Source organism: Heloderma suspectum, chromosome 6 (genome assembly GCF_057233095.1).
Source record: "Heloderma suspectum isolate Gila_16-S chromosome 6, 16-S_ref, whole genome shotgun sequence".
NCBI lineage: Eukaryota > Metazoa > Chordata > Lepidosauria > Squamata > Helodermatidae > Heloderma > Heloderma suspectum.
In genome coordinates, this window is record NC_139463.1 from 78,055,090 (window position 1) to 78,069,143 (window position 14,054).

Sequence of the window (14,054 nt, forward strand, 5' to 3'; positions counted from 1 at the left end):
TGTGTTTTTTTTACACCCACGTGATAGTCTATGTAATAAAATGTCTGGGTAAAAAAAAAAAAAAAGGCGTACGCAAATGGTGGCGGCTACAGCCGCCGCCATTTCCGTTCCTTATTTTGGGCCGTCTTAGTCTACGTAAATAATTATGTAGACTCAAACGGCGAAAATAAGGGGAACACAAATAGCGTCCACTACGCTATTTGCGTTCCCCTTATTTTGGCCGTCTTAGTCTATGTAAATATTTACATAGATTAAGATGTCAAAAATAAGGAACGCAAATGGCGGCGGCCGTAGCCGCTGCCATTTGCGTATGCATTTCCCGCCCCCCCAGAGCCCTTCGCGGCCGGAAATCCGGCTGCGGATGGCTCTGTCCTGGCTGGGCCTGGCTGGCTGCTCAGCCGGCCAGGGAGGATTCCGGGGAGGGGGAAGAATGGAGCGCCTCCCCCCCCGTCCAGGATTCCAGGGGGAGGGACGGAGCACCTCCCCCCATCCAGGATTTTGGGGGGAGGGACGGAGCACCTCCCCCCCCACCATTAGCATAATCCACGAACAGGTAAGTGATTTTCGTACATCCCTATTCACAGCAAGAGGTGAGATTCAAACCAGGATCTTCCTGATGATGTGTAGATCAGTATCTAAGTCACAACACTATACCAGCTCTCTTGAACTCACTGAGACTCATTCTAAGTAGGTATGCATAAGATCAAGCTTAAAAGCATAGCTTTTGCATGATCTGTGAACCCGACACAATTCTGCTGGACCTGTGGAAAAATGCATGAGAAAATAAGTACAGAAGAACCAAATTGACTAAAGCATGGGATACAGCATGTAACAGAGCAGTGGTGGGCAGTTTATGGCCCTCCAGATGTTTTGGCATACAACTCCCATCAGCCCTCACCATTGACTATGGTGGTGAGGGCTGATGGGAGATGTAAGCCAAAACATGCAGAAAGCCACAAGTTGCCCAACCCTGCAACACAGCATAGAAACCACAAGATCCATTGCTTGAATCTAGAAAGCACAGGATCCATTCCGTGAATCTAAGATCATCTTCAGGGGTCCTTTTCCAGCAGCCAAAGGAAGTGAGGCAGATGGCTATCAGGAAGAGGGCCTTTGCTGTGGCACGCAGGCTGTAGCTCCCTAGTGAGGTTTGCCTGGCACCTACCTTGTACTTCTTTCAGCTCCAGGTGAAGACCTTTTTATGCTCCCAGCATTTTAGCACTCTAGTCTTTTAGTTCTGCTGTTTTAAATCTGTATTTTAAATCACTGCAGTGCTGCTGGGTTTTATCGTGGTTTTACTTGTATATTGCAGTTTTAAGCTTTCATATTTTATATTGTTTTATGTTGTACTTTGCGGCTTCAATTTTTGTGAACTGCCCAGAGAGCTTCGGCTATTGGGTGGCATAGAAATCAAATCACATAACTTAATAAAAACATATTTTAAAACAAGCATTGCAAGTATGTTTTCTATAAATTAAAATTTCCTGGAGATATAATAGTTTAAGATTACAGTAAATTCCAAAAAACTTCCTTTGTAAATGAGAAAAGAAGCAAGGGGGTGCGTGTGTGTGTGTGTGCCTGTGTGTATCTATCTATGACTAGCTACTGTATCTAGCTATCTAGCAAAAGATAGAGAGATAGATAGATAGATAGATAGGGATAGATAGAAATGTTTTAATGTTCAGGAAGATCAGTGTAGTTCCAAAGATCCATGGAATGGCCAATGCTAATTGGGTAAAAAATGGGGGAAAAGATTGGCAGTGAACTTCCAGAATGCCATTTTCAGTTCTTTATTCTTAATGCTATAGATTAATGGATTCATTACTGGTGGCAACATGCAATAGAACATAGAAACCACAAGGTCGATTGTTGAGGGTGACCTAGATACTGGTTTTAGATAGGCAAATGAACCACTTGTAAAATACAAGGATATTACAATGAGGTGTGGTAAGCAAGTTGAGAAGGCTTTTTGCTTTCCTTGGGTTGAAGGAATTCTTAGAACTACTTTGAAGATTTGAACATATGAACAAATTATTAAAGCCAGATAAACAAAAGCCATGGAACAGCCAACAGAGATAACCAAAAATGCAATCATATATGAATCAGAGCAAGCAATTTTGAATAGATGTGGGATTTCACAAAAGAATTGACTGATATGATTGGAATAGAATTCTATTGTGAATACAGTTCCAGTATATACTGTGGAATAGACAAAGCCAGCAATCCATGCACTGTTTGCCATTAGGGTGCATGCTCTCATATTCATCACAGTTTCATACCGCAGTGGATTACAGATGGCAATGTAACGATCATACGCCATGATGCCAAGAAGGAAGAAGTGAGATACAGTGAAGAAGAAAAAGAAGAAAATTTGGCAGATGCATCCACTGTATGAAATAGTCTTGGTCTTCATCAGGGAATTTGTGATGGATTTGGGAACTGAGACAGATATGGATCCAATATCTTGGAATGCCAGATTGGCTAGAAAGAAGTACATGGGTTTATGAAGTTGATGGGTATAAATGACGATCGTGATGATGAGAAGGTTTTCTACAAGGGCCATCAAATAAATGAACAAAAAAGCAATGAGATGAAATGTCTCCAACTCCCGAGTATCAGAGAATCCATTCAGAAGGAATTCAGTCACTCATACTGATTGATTGCACATTGGATTATTTTTTTGGTACCTGTGAAAAGAAGACAACCCCAATTTAGGAAGGAGAAGGAGAATAGGCTTGATGGAGGTACTACAATGTGGTCAAGTCAGTGGAATGAGATTGTGAAGAGCTAAATGTCCCTCTCCATTTTTGTGCGACAAGTGCCTCCCTCAAAATGGAGGAAAAAATGCTGTTCTTTTCTGGAGGGGGAATTTTTATTATTTTGGGGAGGTGGTGGTAGGGATGGCTTATTTTACAGCTGGTCAAGGGTAGGGTTTAATTATTTGTTTTTAAAAAGGTTTAATAAAGCAACGGGACTCTCTGTCACTGCAGTATCTCACTCTCCCTACTGCATTTTTTTTTTTTTTTACTTCCTTCTGGGTGCTTTACTGTTCCTGTCCTAGATCACCAGAGAAAGAACTCTGTGTGGTGCTATTTCCATGGTAATCTTTGAACTTCTGGCAGAGGAAGAGTAATGTCACCAGAAGGAACTCTCCATCTCAGGGTTTCCCTCCTTAAATTAATTACGGGTGCACAGGGCTCAGTTGTTCCTCAGAATGCAGTGCATGGGGAGGGAAGAGTTATCTCTTCCCTCTCCAACCCTGATTGAAATGGAAATCTCCCACCCTTTCCCTGGCATGGCTAGGAGCCATATGATTTTCTCCCCTGTCACCAATGGGAATGTTCTTTCCTAGCCATATGCTTGCTAATAGTTTAAGGGAAAAAAAAGCAAACCAAAAACACATTGAGTTCCTTCTAGCTGTGTTACTTTTCCTGTAATCCTTCCTTTCATAAACCTGGTGGTAGCTGAAACTAGTTACACATTAGAGCTGCCACAGAAATTTCACCAAGCATGGAATTCAAAATAAAGTTGGACCTTCCTCAGTAGGCAAAATATGATAAATATCTGAGGAACCAAGGGTGTTTTGTCAAACTAAAGGAATTATCATTCTACACACCACAAGAACATCAGTTCCCAACGTAATTGAAGTAAACCCAGTGATCCTGATCAATCAACTCCTTTGTCCATGTCAGGGCTCCAACATGCACAATCATGGATTGCTGCCCCATTCTCTTCAGTCAGTCCTCTGCATGATATGGAGCATTCTCTGAACTGGAGAACAGAGAAGCTTCTGCTGATATGGTGCACAATTGAATCCTGCAGACTTTTGTCCAGAGAATCTGTAAGTATTCTGAAAGTAAAACAGATCTAAGTTTTAATCAAGCAGATGGCAAATAAAGGTAAAAGTGGAGGTGAAAACTGACTTACCAAAGCTGTTTGTGGGCAGATCCTGGATTATTTTATTTTATCTGTTCCTTTATCATCTCTAATTTTTATGTCTGTTTGTCTCTAACCACCCAATGTGATTTATCATGTCCTCTCCTCCCTAAGGCTGCAATGATTTAGCCACTCAGTGGGTTTTATATCTGAGTAGACACGTACAGGACTGTGCTGACAATCAAAATCTTCACTCTCCATATCTGTTTGAGAGCTGGTATGTCTGATAGCTCTCTGCACTGGCAGAAGTGCAAGGAGATGTGGCAATGAATGTATCCAAATTTGGTTCTTAAAGGCCTTTAGGAGCTTCACTCCCAGAGGTCTAATGAAGCTCAGGAGTAAAAACTCAGGTGTATGTTTGTGCCTGAAGGGGTGATGTGGCTCCATTTTCCTATTTACATGTAAAGATATCCCATAGAATATCAAATTATAAAAGGTTAAATCAATCATCTGGGATCTGATATAAAAGATATCTTTTGATCTGATATTAAGTGACAATTCACAGAGGTACAGACAAGATTTTTTTTTTTTTACCAAATGCATGATGTCTTGAAGATGTTTGTGTAAACAGGCTGCATCAAAAGTTGTCAGAATAATATATCCTCATGCCCTCTTACAGTAAAGTTAGGTGATCCAGTGCTTATCAGTTTGGACACAAAACACTGATCTCCAAAGATAATGTAGTGCTGTCTACAGACTCAGGAGACTCCGTGGTATGAAGAAGCACATCCACTGATGAATTAAACTTAGGGATGTCAGAGAATTCCTCCATGGATCTCAGTGAAGCCGAATGCCAGTGCGTTCAGCCCCCCAAAATCCATGGTGGAATGAAGCCCCCTGTCCCACCACCCTGTTAAAGGTGCATGAAATGGAGCACTTACCTAGTGCTGTTTGCGCTACTTTGCGAACGGCGTCTGCGTCTGCAGCCACCATTCACTTCCCCATTTAGGCTGTGATAGGCTATGTAAATACTTATGTAGCCTATCACGGCTAACACAGGGACACCATTTCCGTCCCTGCGGAGGCTGTGATAGGCTATGTAAGTATTTATGTAACCTATCATGGCAAAAAAAGGGAATGCAAGTGGCAGCTGCTGTAGCCGCCGCCATTTGCGTTCCTGGTTTTTTTGCCTTGATAGGCTATGTAAATATTTATGTAACCTATCATGGTAAAAAAACAAGGGCACAAATGGCATAGCAGCCACCATTTGTGCCCCTGTCTTTCGCTGTGATAGGCTACATAAATATTTACATAGCCTATCACGGCCAAAAACATGAACGCAAATGGCGGCCGCCGTTGCCGCCGCCATTTGCGTCCGCAGGCTCCAGACGGCTGCGAATGCACCCGGCTGGCAGCTCTGCAGAGTTGCCATGGAGCGGAGCCAGCTGGGTTAGGATTTAGGGGGAGGTGCTGAACACCTCCCCCCCACCACAAATCACCCCTGCGAAAAGGTAAGTGACTTTCATGCATCCCTAATTAAACTAAATTTATAAACAACAACACAAAACAGATCTGTGAGCTTCTAGGATCTTTGGGATATTGAAGCATGGAGATAAAAAAAAAAAATCTGAGTAAATAATCTCATTGTCCGGAAAGGGGGATTCTGGGTTGACATTGAATGTCAAAGATAGGAACACTTCTTTCTTGCTAATGTTTGTGGATTTGTTTGTTTTTGGGTGAGGAGAAATGCTGTGGTTCATTCATAGCTATAATGAATTCTTGAATTCTTTTGAATTATTTTCTACAGGCAGCTCTTCTTTCCCCCCCAAAGCAGGGGAAAATCATTCTAAAGAAAACAAATGTCAAGCAAAATGTGTAAGTTTGAATTAAGTCTATTGGGATTTGAGTGAAGGAATATGGAGGAGATTGTTACCTTGTCGGGGTGCTGGAGCTTGAGCACCTCAATGATGTCATGAGCTAAACCATGAAGGGACACCCAAGATGGGAAGGTCATGGCAGAGAGGTCAGACTAAATATGATCCCTGGGGAAGGAAACAGCAGCCCACCCCAGTATTCTTGCCATGAAAACTAAATGGATCAGTACAACCAGAGATATGTCGGTATACCATCGGAAGATGGGACTCCCAGGTCGGAAGATGGTCAAAATGCTACTGGGGAGGAATAGAGGATAAGTTCAACTAGCCCCAGATGTGAGGACACAGCTAGCTCAAAGCCGAAAGGACGGCTAGCAGCCAATGGTGCTAGTGGTGAACGACGAATCCAATGTTCTAAAAATCAACACACCACAGGAACCTGGAATGTAAGATCTATGAGCCAGGGCAAATTGGATGTGGTTACTGGGGAGATGTCAAGATTAAATATAGACATTTTGGGTGTCAGTGAACTGAAATGGACTGGAATGGGCCATTTCACATCAAATGACCACCAGATCTACTACAGTGGACAAGAGGACCACAGAAGAAATGGAGTAGCCTTCATAATTAATAATAAAGTGGCTAAAGCAGTGCTTGGATACAATCCAAAAAATGACAGAATGATCTCAATTCGAATTCAGGGTAAGCCATTTAACATCACAGTGATCCAAATATATGCCCCAACCACAGATGCAGAAGAAGCAGAAGTAGATCAGTTCTATGAGGATCTGCAGCATCTACTGGATAGTATGCCAAAAAAAGATGTTATTTTCATTACAGGAGACTGGAATGCTAAGGTGGGTAGTCAAATGACACCTGGAATTACAGGCAAGCATGGTCTGGGGGAACACAATGAAGCAGGACATAGGCTGATAGAATTTTGCCAAGACAACTCACTGTGCATAACAAAGACTCTATTCCAACAACCTAAGAGACGACTTTATACATGGACTTCACCAGACAGTTGACACCGAAATCAGATTGACTACATCCTTTGTAGCCAAAGGTGGCAGACATCTATGCAGTCAGTAAAAACAAGACCTGGAGCTGATTGTAGTTCATATCAGGAACTCCTTATTGGACAATTTAGAATCAGACTAAAGAGAATAGGGAAGACCCACAGATCAGTTAGATATGAGCTCACTAATATTCCTCATGAATATGCAGTGGAGGTGAAGAATAGATTGAAGGGACTAGATTTAGTAGATAGAGTCCTGGAAGAACTATGGACAGAAGTTCGCAACATTGTTCAGGAGGCAGCAACAAAAAATGTCCCAAAGAAAAAGAAAACCAAGAAGGCAAGATGGCTGTCTGCTGAGACACTGGAAGCAGCCCAGGAAAGGAGGAAAGCAAAAGGCAACAGTGATCGGGGGAGATATGCCCAATTAAATGCAAAATTCCAGGGGTTAGCCAGAAGAGATAAGGAATTATTTTTAAACAAGCAATGTGCAGAAGTGGAAGATAATAGAATAGGAAGGACAAGAGACCTCTTCCAGAAAATTAGAAACATCGGAGGAAAATTCCAGGCAAAAATGGGTATGATCAAAAACAAAGATGGCAAGGACCTAACAGAAGCAGAAGAGATCAAGAAAAGGTGGCAAGAATATACAGAAGATCTGTATAGGAAGGATAATAATATAGGGGATAGATATGACGGTGTGGTCAGTGAGCTAGAGCCAGACATCCTGAAGAGTGAAGTGGAATGGGCCTTAAGAAGCATTGCTAATAACAAGGCAGCAGGAGATGACGGTATCCCAGCTGAACTGTTTAAAATCTTGCAAGATGATGCTGTCAAGGTGATGCATGCCATATGCCAGCAAATTTGGAAAACACAAGAGTGGCCAACAGATTGGAAAAGATCAACTTATATCCCCATACCAAAAAAGGGAAGCACCAAAGAATGTTCAAACTATCGAACAGTGGCACTTCTTTCCCATGCCAGTAAGGTAATGCTCAAGATCTTGCAAGGTAGACTCCAGCAATTCATGGAACGAGAACTGCCATATGTACAAGCTGGTTTTAGAAAAGGCAGAGGAACTAGAGACCAAATTGCCAATATCCGCTGGAGAATGGAGAAAACCAGGGAGTTTCAGAAAACCATCTATTTCTGTTTTATTGACTATTCTAAAGCCTTTGACTGTGTGGATCATAACAAATTGTGGCAAGTTCTTCGTGGTATGGGGATACCAATACTGCCTCCTGAGGAATCTGTATAACGACCAAGTAGCAACGGTAAGAACAGACCATGGAACAATGGACTGGTTTAAGATTGGGAAAGGAGTATGGCAGGGTTGTATACTCTCACCCTACCTATTCAACCTGTATGCAGAACACATCATGTGACGTACTGGGCTTGATGAAGCCAAGGCTGGAGTTAAAATCGCTGGGAGAAACATTAACAATCTCCGATATGCAGATGATACCACTTTGATGGCTGAAAGTGAGGAGGAGCTGAGGAACCTCATGACGAAGGTGAAAGAAGAAAGTGCAAAAGCTGGGCTGCAGTTAAACCTCAAAAAAACCAAGATTATGGCAACCAGCTTGATTGAGAACTGGCAAATAGAGGGAGAAAACGTGGAGGCAGTGACAGACTTTGTCTTTCTAGGTGCAAAGATTACTGCAGATGCTGACTGCAGCCAGGAAATCAGAAGACATTTACTTATTGGGCTGACAGCAATGACAAATCTTGATAAAATAGTGAAGAGCAGAGACATCACACTGACAACAAAGGTCCGCATAGTTCAAGCAATGGTATTCCCCGTAGTAACCTATGGCTGTGAGAGCTGGAATGAAGTATCTGAATAGCCATCAGCTGCTGGATTACATATCAAAGAACATTATAATTTAAAATATAGAACACTGAAACAACATCAAACAACAACAACAACAACAACAACAACAACAACAACCAAACAATGTTAGGAGGACAATTGGAGGCTGAACACAAGTTTACTATGGGCTGCCACATAACCATCCCTGTGCTTTGATAACTGAGCAGAGAGGCAGTACACAGCACTGTTTATTATAACTGGATCAAAACCAACAGACAGCATAGCATAATGGTGCGTGCAGCTTGAAAAGCAAAGAGGACCATTGTGGCATATTTGGTGCAAACCACCTGATACAACCACACAGATACTTAGAAATGGGATTCACTTTGTAAATGCTGCTGCTTAATTCTGATATGGCTAACCTTTTAAAAAAGAAAACTGCATAAAAATAACTCACCTTTTCACTTCTCTTTAACACTGCTGATCTTGGCAGTGAGAAGACAAGGGTTTGACTGAGTAGAGGAGATTCACCCATCTCTTCTCTTGTTTGGGTTTCAAGGATCTGTTCTCCAGAGCTCCAGATTTGTAGCAGCAAAGACCCAGAGAGAGAAATTAAGACAGCTCCCTGAATAACAGAGCATAGCCATGGGGGATGATGTGCTGCATGGACCCCTCTAGGGATATACTAAGCCCCTTCCCAAAAGGCTCAGCTTTCATTAAGGGGGGAAAGACCATGCATTTTATTTTATTTTTATCGGTTTTCTATTAACCTTAAGCATGGATCTTTTGTCCACAGTTGGTGAGCACTGAGTTGATGCTTACTATGTGTTATAAACCAGCCTGGAAAAATATTTCCTGGAGAATTCCAGACAGTTCAGAACCCATCAACACATATGCAAAATTGTGGTGGCTGGGCCCAGCATACATCACTTTCCCCAGTCTTTTACCTCTCAAATCTTCTACTATCTCTCAGAATTGCTTCACAAAAAGGTGCTTGTCAGAATCTCCTGGGTGAGCTCCCCAGAGCCAAAAAGGTTGTGTTCCAGGGGAATGAATAAAAAGCACCAGATACAGAAGAAAGCAGAGGAGAGAACTGTGCCCCCCCCCCATTACACTGGGGTTCCCAATCCATGCAACAACATGCAGTTTGACCTTGAGAGGTCATGTTCTATAACCAAAGGACTCGGCATTGCATGTGGAATCAACTAAGGGTACTTCTAGACAAGGCTTTATCATGCCATTGTCCTGCCTCATTTGCATAATTTTAATGGTTCCAGATGATGTTGTCTTCTACTGATAGCCCTGTGTGTTTACCCACCATTTCTTCTGATTTTTTTCTTCATGTGGAAAATCCATTAAGGAAGAAAAGAAGGATTTGCTACACAATGCCTTCTGGTTGCTAGTGCTAGGACCCCTTGTCTGGAAGCACCCCAACATTCCCTCTGCAACAAAGACATCTTCTGCAAATTCTGGATTGTTTGTTTGTATTACATAAATGCCACTAAATGTAATAAAACTCCTTTCAAAAAGAAACTTTCAAAAAGAAAAGGGAATGCAAACGGCAGTGGCTATGGCTGCCGCCATTTGCATTCCCTATTTTTAGCCGTGATAGGCTACGTAAATATTTATGTAGCCTATCACGACAAAAAAAAAAAAAAAGGAACGCAAATGGCGGCCGCTGTAGCCACTGCCATTTGTGTTCCCTTTTCTTTTTGCTGTGATAGGCTACATAAATATTTACATAGCCTATCATGGCTAAAATGGTGAAGTGAATGGTGGCTGCAGACGTTCATACAGCAGTGCGAACGGCAACAGGTGAGTGCTCTATTTTGCGCACCTTTCGTGGGGTGGGGTGTGGGAGGGTTCGTTCTGCCACGGGTTTTGGGTAGGGGTGCACGAAAGCCACTTACCTGGTCTCGCAGCTTGCTTTGCGGTGGGGGGGAGGCGCTTCGCTGCTCCCCCCAAAGTTCAGGCCAGGGGGGGAGGCTTCCCGCCTCGCCCGGCCAAAATTCAGGCCGGGGAGGAGGCGCCTCACCTCGCCCGGCCGCAAAATAAAAAGTAAAAAAAACACAAAAAACCGCCCCCTTGATAGGCTACGTGACGATTAACGTAGCCTATCACGGCTAGATCTGCAAAGTCAGCCGTGATAGGCTACGTTAATCGTCACGTAGCCTATCACGGGTGACTTTAAAAAAAAAAAAGCACGTACGCTAATGGCGGCCCCCATAGGGAGCCGCCATTCCCGTTCCTTATTTAGTCTCTGTAGTCTATAAGCAAGAGAATTCCAGAAAAACGTCTATTTCTGCTTCATTGACTACGCTAAAGCCTTTGATTGTGTGGATCACAACAAACTGTGGCAAATTCTTAAAGTGATGGGAGTACCAGACCACCTTACCTGTCTCCTGAGAAACCTGTACGAGGGTCAAGAAGCAACAGTAAGAACCAGACATGGAACAACCGATTGGTTCAAAATTGGGAAAGGAGTACGACAAGGCTGCATATTGTCACCCTGCTTATTTAACTTATATGCAGAGTACATCATGAGAAATGCCGGGTTGGATGAATCAGAGGTCGGAATTAAGATTGCCGGGAGAATTATCAACAACCTCCGATATGCAGACGATACCACCCTAATGGCAGAAAGCGAAGAGGATCTAAAGAGCCTCTTGTTGAGGGTGAAAGAAGAGAGTGCAAAAGCTGGTTTGAAACTCAACATTAAAAAAACGAAGATCATGGCATCTGGCCCCATCACTTCCTGGCATATGGAAGGGGAAGAAATGGAAGCAGTGACAGATTTTACTTTCTTGGGTTCCAAGATCACCGCAGACGGTGACTGTAGCCATGAAATTAAAAGACGCTTGCTCCTTGCGAGGAAAGCTATGGTCAACCTAGACAGCATAGTAAGAAGCAGAGACATCACCTTGCCGACAAAGGTCCGTCTAATCAAAGCTATGGTTTTCCCAGTAGTAATGTATGGCTGTGAGAGCTGGACTATAAGGAAGGCTGAGCGCCGAAGAATTGATGCTTTCGAACTGTGGTGCTGGAGAAGACTCTTACGAGTCCCCTGGACTGCAAGGAGGTCCAATCAGTCCATCCTAAAGGAAATCAACCCTGAGTGCTCATTGGAAGGACAGATAATGAAGCTGAAGCTCCAATATTTTGGCCACCTAATGCGAAGAGAAAACTCCCTGGAAAAGACCCTGATGCTGGGAAAGACTGAAGGCAAAAGGAGAAGGGGACGGCAGAGGATGAGATGGCTAGATAGCATCACGGATGCAATGAATATGAACTTGAGCACGCTCCGGGAGAGAGCGCAGGACAGGAAGGCCTGGCGTGCTATGGTCCATGGGGTCACGAAGAGTCGGACACGACTGAACGACTGAACAACAACAACAAGTCTATATAAATGTTTACGTAGACTATGGCAAAAATAAGGGCAATGCAAATAGCGTTGCCCTTATTTTCGCCGTAGTCTACGTAAATCTTTACGTAGACTACAGCGACCAAATAAGGAACGGGAATGGCGGCTCCCTATGGGGGCCGCCATTAGAGTACGCTTTTTTTTTTTAAAATTCACTCGTGATAGGCTATGTGACGATTAACGTAGCCTATCACGGCGGACTTTGCAGATCTAGCCGTGATAGGCTATGTTAATCGTCACGTAGCCTATCACGGGGGCGATTTTATTTTTTTTTTTTTAAACAATGGCGTTCGCGGCCGGGCGAGGCGGGAAGCCTCCTCCCCGGCCTGAATTTCGGCCGGGGCAGGCGGGAAGCCTCCCCCCCCGGCCTGAACTTCGTGGGGGGAGCCGCGAAGCACCTCCCCCCCACCGCGAACAAGCTTCGACGAAAGGTAAGTGCCTTTCATCCACCCCTATTCAAACTGCCTACAACTCACTGTAGTCCAGACAAATGTTTGCAATCAGTCCAAAATGTATAGTCATGACACTTCATTAGGGAAACACTTTAGCATACATTTTGAAAATTATCAAAAGCTTCTTTTGCCCAAATGGTTGGGAGATGGTGAAGCAAAGATTGAAGCTTTTTATAAAATATATGTGGGTGTGCTCTTTTATTAACCATACGTTCACTGCAGCCATTTTCTCTGTGACTTGAATTAGTTATAACTAAATGTCACAAACCAAAAAAATCAAATGTGGGGTTGATTTCAGTGGGTTTAAACTTTAAACCCAGTGAAATTAAGGTATGAAAATTAGTATTTATTGACAATAAAAATGTAAGTGCCAAAGGCTTATCTAATCTGTTTCCACAGTGACCAATGATGCCCCAATGGGACGCTCATAAGCAGGACATGAATGTTCACATTCTTCTGCTCATGTTCCCTAGGCAGTGGCATTTAGATTAGGGATGTACGAATTGTGTACCTTCTGTGCCGCTTGACATCCACAGTTTGTAGCCAGTGCTCTGTACTGTTGTTCGCAAGCGCCCGGAATTCTCCTCTTTTTTTTCTGCTCCAAGAATTACGAAGATAAATCCATGCCGACAGCCATAATTCTGCATAACTTCCGTAAGAAAGGCTATTTTTTGTAGATATTTACATATTTTTTCCCCTGCCCTGAGATGTGCAGTAATTACTTTCAGCCAAAACACTTCCTCCTCCTTGGGGCTTCCCAAAACAAGGCTGCCCTAGGTGTACCTGAGCGATGCACTCTTTGTTTAAAGCAACACTGTTTGAAAGAAAGAAAGAAAAAACCTTTTAAAATGTCCATGCTGGTCTGGAGCCCTGCACAAGTATTATTCCCCCTGCTAGGCTTTCTATTTCCACATCCAGCCTTGTTGGTGGCGTTGTGAGGCTAAAATGGATGGCATGGTCATTTTAAAAGGTTCTTTCTTTCTTTCTTTCTTTCTTTCTTTCTTTCAACAGCGTTGCTTTAAACTAAGAGTGCCTCACTCAGGCACACCTAGGACAGCCTTGTTTTGGGAAGCCCTGAGGAGGAGGAAGTGTTTTGGCTGAAAGTAAATGGAGATGGAGGATTTGAATTGAAAAAGAACACCCACAAACAAGGCGGTGAGCACAATTCATATTTTTTTTAAAAAAAACTTACGTATTTTTTATTGAAATATACTACCTTGTGTTTTTATTGACGATAATTCCGCGACTCTTTGTGGATGACGAAAAAAAAGCCGCATGACTGCTGGCTCCACAGGACCTCATGGTGTCGTTCCGCAGAGGATTCCGTGGCACAGATAATGACCACAGTTGGAAATCTTATCATCATTTTTCTAGTTTTGACTGATCAACACCTTCATCCTTCAATGTACGTCTTTCAGGGCAATCTGTCCTGGCTGGTGACCTGCTAGCTCAACCATCCTCCCTAGAATGTTGTCCAGTTTCTTAACTAAGAATCAAAGCATTTCTGTTTGTGCAGAGTTGGGCTTTTGGTTTCTTAGCTGCAACAGAATGCTATCTCCTGGCAGCAATGTCATACGATCGCTGTGTGGCAATATGTAAA

At 43.0% G+C, this 14,054-nt stretch overlaps 1 pseudogene across 1 annotated transcript; it reads right to left on the reverse strand.

The window, feature by feature from the left end:
* Positions 1-1,726: 1,726 nt before the first annotated feature.
* Positions 1,727-2,668, reverse strand: LOC146341308 (olfactory receptor 14A16-like; annotated as a pseudogene). Its single transcript, XR_014784048.1, has one exon. The product of XR_014784048.1 is annotated as an olfactory receptor 14A16-like (transcript).
* Between the last annotated feature and the right edge of the window lie 11,386 nt (positions 2,669-14,054).